The following is an 8,711-nucleotide window of genomic DNA, read 5'->3' as shown; positions in this document are numbered from 1 at the left end:
AGACCTAAGCGTGATGAAATGAAAGTAGAAAAGCCGTGCATGTGGTGTGTGGTGACAGTGTGCTTTGCACGTTAGAAGTTGTTGTGCCTGTGGAGTACCAGCTGCTGCTGAGCCAGAACACCTCTCCACCTTCTCATATCGTGGCCTGCAGCTCGCAAACCACAAGGAAGCCTCATCCTCTTTACATGACAAGCCAGAAGTGTGAAACAATCTATATTTCTGCCGAAATACTCTGTGTTAAACCTATTGACCGGGTTTAAAAAAAAAAAACAAACAACAAAACCAAACATAAAAACTGTAAGTAATATCTGTTAGGAAGTACCAGAATTTGGAGCTTTGCTAGAGCTTTCCAACGGCTAAGAGCGTCATTATTCATAAATCATTGGAAGTACTTAAAGTGAAAGTCAAAAAAATGAAAGCTCATTATAGAAAATGAACAGCCATTTTCCACTGTTTCTGCAGCAGAACCTTGATATCTATTTACATACCATTTCTAATATTAATATCACTGTGGTAAAATAAATCACTCCCCACACTTTTACATTTTTAATTACATTTCACTGCACTTGTTCTTTTGTTTACAGTTAGCCAATGAAATATTTATTGTACCTTACATATAGGATGGGGTTTCAGTATTTTAATCAGATTTTCCACATAATCTCCCCCCACAACCTTTCTTTGCTGTCTTTTTTATGACCCTAAACACCACAGGATGTTGTTTCATAGAAAATCTCATTATTTTTTAATGCATGGCTATTTATTAATGTATTGTGTATAAAACACACTATGCATTTCTTTGCATTGATGAATACATTTACATCCACTTGAGAATAAGAATTCCCTTAAGGGCCAATCTCACATGTCTCTGGCTATGCTGCCAAAAGGCTATGCTTCTGATGTTTTCCTATTTTTTTGTGGTTAGTTTCTTTTTTTTTTTTTTTTTTTAAAGCACAATGGGGTCTGTTCTGATTTGCTGAGAAGGTCTTTCTACCAGTGAGCATAGATCATTATTCATTTTCTGAATGTAGACCTGCATGTGCTGTGACAGAGATTACTGAACAAGGTACCCATATCTCAGCTGTGTTTTAATAAAGATGCGCCGAACTGTTCTCTCTTACTGTGAAAGAAGTAAATTGCTCACACATCACTGTGTCACTAATGTTGGTATTTTGCAGTGGTAAGTAAGGACCTTTTGGGGATAAAAAAATATTAAAGTAAAAAGTTTGTTTGTTTGAACCTCATGCCTTAAGAACGTAAGGCCTCAAAAAAATCCCACCAAAACCAACATGAATTCATCATAGGAGAACTGGGTGGAAGACATCGATTCATGGGAATACAATGCATTTAGTAATTCTCTGCATTTAAGATAACATGTATTGAGTACAGTTATTGGTGAGCTTTTTTATACCTCAATGACTTTAATCAGAATTGAGAAAATTAATCTTGATGGTTTATTTGCATATTTGGACTTGAGTTTTTTTCTCTTATTTCATTCTTCATTTGTGATAAAACAATTGTAATTTAACTGTATATTCTTTACCAAATTTCTGCAGACAATTCCTATTTATTTTAATTATCAGAGAGTAGTTTGTTATGAATATTTAATAGCTGAAATTCAGCTCTCTTAACAGTCATCTGCATCACCCCAAGTGAGTCAAAACCAGATAGTCCTGCATCTAATGGAACCTTTGAAGACCACCTAGTGAATCATCAAGTCTTCAACAGTCACTGCATACTGTGCAGAAATCCATACTCAGGGGTAGTGAACAAGAACAGGGGCCAAAAAAAAGACTGTAGTCCTGGAGGCTTTTTGTCTCTATAACTGAAAATGGTCTTTTCAGTCTTTTTGGGGCATAAATCCACAGTGTAAATGAAGAATAACGTTTTCGCCTCGCTACAAAGTCTGTTCTGTTATTTTGAGGTAGCTATGAAGTGTGATGAGAATGGTTCCCCTATTACTGTTTAAAAACCAAACCAAAGCACATGTGTACATAATTTTTTAATCATCTAATGCACTCAGATAACTCCGAACTAGATTTATCCAAGAAGTTATTATGTTCTGGATCTCTGTAACTGCTCTGCATGTAGCCTTTATGGTCTACTGGGTAAATGATAACACATTTTTAAAATTATGTAAATACTCATATACAAGAGAAATCCTAATGTGTCCAAGGGAGTGGTTATGCTGAGTAAATACCATGCAAATTTAAAATTGTCCTCTTACAGTTTATGCACAGTCTATCATACATTTGTGTTTATGTGAGAGATTAACAAAAAGCTGCTCTGTTCCTGAAGCATTCCTGTATTTTGCAGATCCTTTTTCAGATGATTTAGCTACTAAAAATATCCTCTTTCTTTCTAGATATATTTGCGTATTCCAGCAAAATTAATATGGTGATTGAAAGAAGGACACAGAAAGTTATGTATGACTTAAACCTACACTTAATTCAATTTTTCAGACCCTTGCAGTTTAAGAAATGTATTACATCATCTTCTCATGCAAGGGTATAGTAATGAATCCAGTATTTTAATGTGGTTCTCTCATCAGTTTACGCATCCCAGAGAATTTTGGGGTGGGTAGATTTCATTTATACTGGCTCATGTGGGAAAGCTTTGGTAACTGCCATTTTACAAAAGCATTTACGCTAATATTTTCTGTTCCTTTTTCTGTAAAATATCACGGAATTATTGTCATCGGCTTAAAGAGGCAAAAAAAGACTATTTGCATATGCGTGGCTTTGGTTCCTCCTCTGCATTCTGGGGGATTGGCTCATTATGGTAATGATTTACCTAACCCAGGTTGCACTCCGTCAGCACATGTGCCCCATTCCTGACTTTATCATCAGAACATTTTCTCAATTCCTATTCAATATTTTTCTTTCTTACTGTCAGTCCTTTGGCTCTTATTTGAGTAATCATAGAATCATAGAATACTTTGGGTTGGATCTTTTTCCTTTGTTCATAGTATTGTCTCATTGTCATTTAAGATCTGTTATCTTCTGACTCTTGAATTTTCACTTTTCTAAGTAAGGCTCATCAAATTCCTCCAGCACTAGCAGCAAACTCTTCAACAGGTTTTTGTCTTTGAAGAGAACCAGGGTTGGTGAAGATGTGGGTTGAGCAAAACCAAAGCCTTTTATGTGAATGTATAGTCTGTAATCAATCAAGAGAGGAATGCTAGCATCTCACCAGCCTAAAATGATTTTGTAACTCTGGTTTAGTTTCCCCCTTGTAGGCTTTTCTCTCTTGAAACCTGTACCAGCAGAACTGCTGAATGCAACATGGGCATCACAGATCCATGAGGCTGCTCCTTTTCTCCTTTCCCTTTTCATAAAATAAGAATAATTTTGTTGTTTACAGTTTATCAGCATGGTGTTATTTTCTATCTATTATCAGGATGTTTCCTTCTAAGCCAGTATTTACTGTGGCTAATAACTGATTTATTGGAGCTTCTCTGGGCTAGGCATTTTATCAGGATGATTAACTAACAAATGAGAAATTACACACTGGTAACATCCAGCTTGTTAAGGATTTGTAAATATTATTGTTGAGTAAATAAACGTTAAGAGCAAACATGTCAATGCCTCCAAAGTAGTATTTGGGAAAGTTTATCTAGGATACAAACCCGATGTTGTGATATAAGCTATGTTCCTAGGAAGAACACTGTTGCTTAGAATAAGATCTGAAAATTACTTTTATATGATTCAAGGCCCTAAGCAGGAACAGACAGAAGCACAGAACTGAGGAAGATGTGAAAGTTTTCAAACGGAAGAACCTGGGACCAATATTCCCCTTCCTATCAACAGCAAAGATATTTCAGGAAATATAACTTGTGCATGTGTTTCTGTATTTAAATTTCTAATTTTTACAGATTAACTTTTAAATTATATGTTTAGTCTGATTTCACAATTATTCTGCATGAAGATTTCCTATTGAGTTCAATCAGAGTGTAGATGATGGGTCAATAACAGGATAGGGATTATTAGTCACTATTACACATACACGCAGACACATTTGCCCATGCAAATAATTGGATATATCCAAATAACTAGTGAGGTTGAAAATTATTGCCATTTGTTTAGTCTGAATGTCATGGCATTAGTGTGCACCGTTCCAAACAATATGTGAATTGTACCAGACGAATAACAAAACCTTGCTCCAAGACAAATTGAAAGGCACGAGCAGGTAACTATACAGTACACTACAGAACAAAACAGCATGTCGTCTTCACCGTGGCAGTGCCTTAAGAATGAGTAGGTTCTCGAAATTTTTCAAGGGGGAGAGAAGGAGAACTTTGCATACCTTAGCTGAAAATCTGGTGCATATTTTCATGCCAGTAATAATAATAGTAAAATGAGAGACCTTCAAGAAAAGTATCATGATTGTGGATGCAAGTTCAACAGAATGAAAACATGCCCTCCATGATGCTGGATCACCCGTCCTCCAAGGCAATCTTACAAAATGCTAACAAACCATGATTACAGCATAGTCTTTGGGGGATGGATCTGACATAGCTAAGCAGATATAGCAAAAATATTGACATGTCATAGGTTGCATGGTATCTAAATTTCTGCCTCTCAATGTGTCTAGAGAGCAGTAAGGCTTGGCTTGAGCCGAGATATTGAATCCCTGTTTAATTACCATAAAAATTAACAATCTAAGCAAAGCTGACTTTAGACAGATACAGAAAAGTGCAATTAGTTACCTGAGGCCTTATAATCGATAAACCCCCACTGAATTTGACCAGATTTCCACCTTGGCAACCCACTAATGTCACACACAAACTCATGAACCCAGAATATCTTCATCGGTAGGAGAGAGACAAGTTGGTTTAGGGCACGATTAGTTTCATCTATATGAAACACTGAGTTGAAGATGAAGTAAATTACTCTGTAGAGGAGCCTATTTTTCTCCATTGTTGATAAAAGGTGTCTAGGAGACTGCAATGTCTGAAGGTACCTACGCTGTTCATGTCTATGGTTATGTCTATGTTTAGTCAGCTAAATACAGCCCTGAGCATCTTTTCTCCAGAAAAGATAAGTATCTTTTCTCCAGATGGTCCGGCTGACTTGTTGAGGCATTATTATTTCATCTAATTCACCCAGTTTTATGCAATTTTTCCTTTCAAAGAGCTGCTTTCTCTGATTTACCAGTGACAAAAAAGGCACGGCTAGGGCAGGAGGAGTTGCCATGTGATCCTTGGAGACTAGAACCTCCTACAGGTTCTTCCCGATTCCTGTCATATTTTCTTTCTATTCCTCTAATACTGTTGAAATGCCAATGCTAGCCCAAATTCTATATAATCTTGCCCTATTTCCTGGCCCCATCTTGCTTATGGAGCCTGATCTGGTGGGCACACTCAAAGCAGTTTTTCCTAGGGATGAAATAAAGGGTTTGCTTGAGAAAATGAAGCTCTGGATTCTGGTTTCTGCTCCCATTAACTTTTGTCTCTTTGTTATTCATTACTCGTAAGTAGAGAAATTTGAATGCAGAGGTGGGAAAAACTGGGCTATAATGTCACTTTTCACACTCGGATCAGTGACGATTTTTCTACACAAACCAGAAGTTTCAGTAGGACACATGGAGAAGCCCCACTTTTGATCACCTTTACTAGTATTTAATAGTTTAACAGTTTCTAGCTACAATCTTTCTGTGGGACGTGTGGACTCAAATCCCCTGAGGCAGAGGATGAAACTGAGTGCAGATCTCTTACATCCTGCATGAGAACTCTAAGCATGGGCTGGTAGGTAATCTCAGCCACTCTGTTTCTATACCTGAAGGGGCTGATGTAGGCACTAGATTTTATAAAAAAATTTTAGGCAGGAGCACTGATGTGCATTGCATGGTCTGGGACTTTTAGATTCTGTGAAGGACCAAAGTGACAGAAATTTAGGGAACTGGCATGCAATATCTACATTCCTGTAGCTTTGAAATCTCAGAAACATTCTTTTCTGTTCCTTTTAAGATTGAAAGTTGGTCATAGTGGGTCATGCACTCATAGCTTCCAGATTTACCACAAGTTCTGTGAACCTGGGAATGAAAATATTGTCATTCACAAGCTCCAGTTAGTTCAAAAGCTGCATAATCCCTTCCTCCCTACCTTTCTATTTTACTGCCTTCTACCCTACTTGCCTTTCTACCTTGCTTCCTTTATTACTTTTGTTTCCAGAGGGGAAGTATAATGTTTCAGAAAAAAAAAAAAATCAACCAGATTTTATTTACAGTGTCCTCAAGGAACCAGTATGTTAGAGTAAATGTCTCATTATCATTACTCAGGAGCTTTCTCAAAACATATGGTGCATTTGAACAACATGAGTATCGCTCATATTGAGGAAATACATCTTTTTTGACTATTGGACTTCATCGATAGCATATTTGGGGTATTATAGCAAAACGATATCAAAATTACCATGTCCTTTTTCTCAACTCAAATTACATGTGGTACCACCTGTTAGTGAGCATCATGGCCCCACTGCAGTCAAGACAAGAATTCTGATCTCATGAAATGCACTTATGCAAATTTCCCACAAAAAATAAAGTATCTGATTTAAAAAAAAAATAATCCTTAATTCTCTTTTTAAATAGTTTTAGAGTACAATAAAATAAAAATTCCATGTAAAAGAGACAGTTCCATATGTCCAATACATATTGTATTTGCAAAAAAACAAGAACACACTTATGTCTAATACATCATCTCTACCATCAAAGGTACATAGAAGGAAGACAGAGCAGCTGCCTGTTCTAACGACTTTCATTTCTTTGTGTTCAGGATGTCCTTATAATAAACATTTTAGATATATGACATGTTTGGAATATTTAAGTTTTGTTTTAGGAAGAACAGTACTTACTAGATTTTAGCAATATTTATTTTTGGAGTAATTATAACTTTTGCAATAGGGAAACTGTATTTAAGGAAAAGAACACACTTCCTTTCTGTTATTTTCCATGGTAATAAATTCATTAGGATTTTAATCTCAAACTTTTCATGCTTTCTCTCAGTCTCTCACTAGAACCACTTAGAACCTGATCCAAAGCTCTTCTGAAGTTTATTTTTCTAAAAAGTTCAATGCAAAGAGAATGGACAATGCAAACTGATTACGGACTGTCCTTCAAGTGTCTTACCCTGGTTTGCAGGTGGATAATTAGCGAAAAATTTATTTCTGAGTATGTATTCTCATCTCCGAAGTTCAAGTTGCAGCCCTTGATTTTGAAATGTGAAAAGATGTACAAATTCCTTCCACAGACCGAGGGAAAAGTACTTAGCCCACTTCTCCAGTTAGTGAAAGGGTCACAATTTCTCACTCAAAAGGGGAAGATTTTATGTTAGCCACTACAGCTATGCCAAAATACTGGGTCATACCAAACACAAGCAAAATACTAGCTGTTACTAAATAAGCAGTGAAGACAGATGACACACTTTAATGCACATGATGAAGACGCTTTTTCAGTGTTCAGGCAGAGTGTAGGGTAGGTGCCTGCCTACCTACTCATGATTCACCATTTTGGGTGGCATTACCCATGACATGTCTGATGTCATCTGACTGAAAACTGTTACCTCTTGTAGCACACCATCCCTATTTCACTGAACCTGCAACAGTGTTACAAAAAGACCAATTAGTTCAAGAGCAGTTTGTAAATATTTTCGTTTCTGCTAAACACTCAAATCCTAGATTAGTGTTATATCCACTGGTTCTGAGATTTCGCTGCCTGTGGTTGGAAGTGTTTCTGCTCTCGCATGTTAACTTTCAAGCCTGCCTTAGACACTCTTCACCAATCCCCAAACACACTGAGGTCTAACTAACACGCTATGTGACACAGACTGTACAATTACTTTTTGCATCTCTAATGATGCATAAGCACCTACAAATATATTGCTGTTTAGGCATAGAAAAACTATTGTGATCTACTGTATTTTGGCTTTATTGCGTTGCTCCATGCGTTGTTTCATGTCCTGAAACAGGTAATCTAGCCGTACTCAAAGTTTGAAGTAAAAAATGCAAAGTGCTTTGTTACCAATGATATATGTTGAAATAACAGGTGGGGAGATGTGAGGAAATTTTATCCTCATTATCTTTATGATGTAAATGATTCTCTTGACAAAACCTCTTCATTTGATGCAAAATTAAAAATGCATAACTCATGAAACCTGTAAGATTTTACAGGAGGAAAAAACCCCACAAAACACTGAAGAGTATTTTATGTTATATACATCCAGGCTTGTTTGTGCAGTTCTAGGCAAACAGTAAAAAAAAAAAAATCCTTCATAAAAATTCTTTGACCCTGTGTCTTGCCATCTGAGTGGTCATGGTTGATTGGAAAATCAATGAAGTGCTGTGAGAATTGCACCTCACTGTTGCAGAAAAGCCACACAAAAATCCAACTTTTCACATGAGATGAAGATTGCCTTTGGTTCATTTACTCTCTTAAGACACATTAAAATCAAATCTATCACCCCATTTGGCCATCTGTCAATTCTCACTACACAGTAAATGAGTAAACTTTGTTCCTTGATCACCAGAATTGGAGGATGTTTTGTTGTTGTAATAAATGGTTGTAGGCCTCAGAGACAGAAATAAATCAATGCAATTTATAAAGTTGGGGTGAAAATGTTAGATGCAGTTTTCTAAACTACCAAGAATTATGTATGGATGACTTGCAATAAATAAAGCACAGCTTTAGAAGCTTACAAAAATAAATAATGAAGATGAAAG

Source organism: Rissa tridactyla, chromosome 2 (assembly GCF_028500815.1).
Source record: "Rissa tridactyla isolate bRisTri1 chromosome 2, bRisTri1.patW.cur.20221130, whole genome shotgun sequence".
Lineage (NCBI taxonomy): Eukaryota > Metazoa > Chordata > Aves > Charadriiformes > Laridae > Rissa > Rissa tridactyla.
This window is presented reverse-complemented; position numbering follows the sequence as displayed.